Here is a 3168-nt window from a genome sequence, read left to right on the forward strand (position 1 = left end):
CCTATCACCGGTCATGTGTTGAGTGCATCCACTATCAAGCACCCAATGGCTCCCACCGGTGCGGTAATTCACCTACAAAAGAAGATCAAGCTCTTTTAGGTACCCAAACTTGTTTGCGTCCTTGGAGGTTAGAGACCAAAGCTTTGGGCACCCAAATTGCATTCTTTTTACCACCAAGTATAGGGGAACCCACATATCTAGCAACAATACTACCATCATGAGCCTTCCTAAGCATATAATGAGAATCAAACATGCATGTCTTAGAAGGCTTACCACCGGAGCAATCATTCACCAAATGCCCAATGTCACGCCCGGAAATTCACTAGTAATTTCCGAACTTATTTGTGCATAAAATCCTCGTCCAGGAATCAGCCGAGGTACACAAACTGACAATTTAATATACAAATCCATCATAATAATAACGTTACACACTTACAAAAGAAAAGAAAACAGCAGCGGAATAACGATCTAGCGATGGCTTCAGCTCCACTCCCACAGGCAGCTCAACTGGGGTATAAGCCAAACGTCTTCTCCTTCTGGATCCTTTATCTTCAACTGAGGTTTGATGATTATTGCAAGAATGAGCATATGACATACTCAACAAGCCACACAGCAAATATGCAAGTGCACAAGGATACCAAAGGATGGCATAATATAGGCTCATTTGCAAAAGCAGCATTTAGCAAAGAGTTAAGAGTAGTAAAACAGTAGACTAATTAATCAGAAATTTTAATCAACACTGAACAACACACCCATGCTGCACAGGCCCAACCATCCTGAACAACCATACCCGGCTGTACAGATCTAACTCCAAACCAGGAGCTAAGCAAATTATTACCAGGTATAACATCCATAATTATTGTGAGAGGTGTGAGACTAATCACGAAAAACATTGCTCAACCCGCCCATAACCGCGGGCACGGCTATTCGAATAGTTTTACTCTGGCCAGAGGTGTACCACTGGCCCCACAAGACACAACCCCACATCATGTCACCATGTGCCTCAATACCACCACGGTACCTCGGAAAGGAGTTGTGACAATACCCCTTGCACAACATAACCCATTACAGCGCACCTTTCCTGGATCATAATCACCCCCTTATAAACAAGGCATGGACTCCCCAGCGACCCCCTTGGACTTCTCGCCACTTCTCAGTCTGGCGCACTATAATGAATCACGCTACACAAAAGATAAATCCGTTGCCCACGCTGGCTTGTGGTTGGCACGATAAATGTTTCACAACAGTAGCTCGCGAACCGGTCCTTAATTGTCATGAGCATGACCTTCAAAACCATATGCTCACAACCCACCTTATCAAGTTTTAGTTGGCAAGTAATTAATTAACCAATCACGATTGACCATCGTGAACTATCATTAAGCCATCATTAAATAATAGTGAGTCATAAGTTATCCCAATAGTGTGCTAATGTTTCTAAGCATGGCTAAGCAATCATATCTAATATCTAGCTGAACCAATATATAAAGCTCAACTAGTCAAGTCATAATATCCCAAGGTATCAAGGAATAAAGTAATCAATACAAACAGGCCATAACAAAGGAATAGATTCACACCACCCAGTGACATTCGAAAATAAATGCACAGTTGAAATAAACAGAGAATTTAAATATAGGATCAACATGCTCAAAGGATTGTGTTTAGGATCTGTGTGACTTGCCTTGCAATAATCGGTCTTCAATTAATCTTCTTGAATACTTCCGGCGCAATCACGAACCTTCGCAATGACGGAAATGACAAGCTAACACGCAAAACGAAGAAAAAGACTAATAAAAACCAAATAAACAGTACATATAAAGTAAACAAACATGTAGATCATGATTTTATATGAATTTAGCAACTTGAACCACTCAAAACCGAGTTACGATGATTTAGTTATGAATTTCCGAAGATTTAATCTATTAGAAAAACAGGAAAAAGAAAAACGATGATGACGTCATGATGACCTCATCAATGGCCGGACCAAGATGGCGACCTCACCGGAGATTGGATGGTCGGCTGCGACTTTGGAGGACATGAACACGTAGAGGACGACGAGACGAACCCAACGGTACTCACCCTCGAACCAAACGACGAACGACGACGGCCGGCGACGAGGTCTATTGGCGGCGCGGCTTCGGTCGGCGGTGGCGACGGGACTCCGGTGACCGGCGACAGCGGGGAGAGAGCGGCCGGGCTTCTCCACACCTCGGCGCACCTTACGGAGGTGACGGCGACCGGCGGCGACGACGGAGGCGGCGGCGCGACGCGGATGGAGCTCGGCCGGCGACGACGGCGGGGTGGAGCACGTGGCGGCGGCGCTACGAGGCACGGGAGATCACGGGAGAGGGGGCAAACGAAAGAGGAGGACTAGGGGGTCCTATTTATAGCCTTGGATTGAAGAGATCGAACTCCTCCCGCAAGAAATCGATCCGGAAAATCAAAAACTCGGTTTTGGAGATAAACTCGAAAACGAGTTCGATTCGGATAAGATACTCAACGATTAGCTCCGATTTTTGGGGGGTAAAGATAGAGGAGGATAAGAGGAATATTTCCCCTCAACTAAATTGGAAAAAGGAGCAACGGGGAGGCGAGATTTGTAAGGAGGAGGCGGCGGCACTATGCACGGCACGGCTGGCTCGGGCTCTGCCTGAGCTGGAAGATGAACAGTAGCTCAGGGAGGGAAAATAGACTTTTCCGGCTAGGCTGAGAGGAGAGGAGGCGGCTCAGGTTGGGCCGGCGGAAGAGAGAGGAAGGAAAGGAAGGAATGGGCTGAAAATGGCCCAAGCTGAGGAGGAGGATTTTATTACTTTCCCAATTAAAATAATCACTTAAATGATCTTTGAATTGTTAAAAATACTTCCAATGCTCAAATAATTTCAAGAAAAATCATGAAAATACTTGGACACTCAAAGTACTTAACAAAATTATAATTAGACCATTTAATGATTAATTTAATATGTGGGTAATTACTGAAATGCTCTTTGTATGATTAAAAATTAGGAATTGAGCTCCGAAAAATCCGAGAATATTCCAGAGAGTATAATTAACCATGGAGAATTTAATAAAAAATTAAATCCATCCATGCTTTATATTTAGGAAATTTTATTTCCCACATTTAACTTCACTTGTAAATTAATGAACATTTAATATAAATTCTATTATTAATTT

General features: G+C 43.6%; 1 long non-coding RNA gene across 2 annotated transcripts; it reads right to left on the reverse strand.

Annotated features, from left to right (window-relative positions):
• Positions 1-252: 252 nt before the first annotated feature.
• LOC136354858 (uncharacterized) lies at positions 253-2720 on the reverse strand. Of its 2 annotated transcripts, none has more exons than XR_010738724.1 (3): positions 2077-2720; positions 1679-1759; positions 253-555 (listed from the first exon to the last, which is right to left on the reverse strand). It is a non-coding gene; the product is annotated as an uncharacterized lncRNA (long non-coding RNA). The 2 variants fall into 2 exon arrangements; XR_010738723.1 differs by having other exon boundaries at positions 416-555; positions 1999-2643.
• Positions 2721-3168: the final 448 nt, after the last annotated feature.

The sequence above is a fragment of the Oryza sativa genome, chromosome 12 (genome assembly GCF_034140825.1).
Source record: "Oryza sativa Japonica Group chromosome 12, ASM3414082v1".
Lineage (NCBI taxonomy): Eukaryota > Viridiplantae > Streptophyta > Magnoliopsida > Poales > Poaceae > Oryza > Oryza sativa.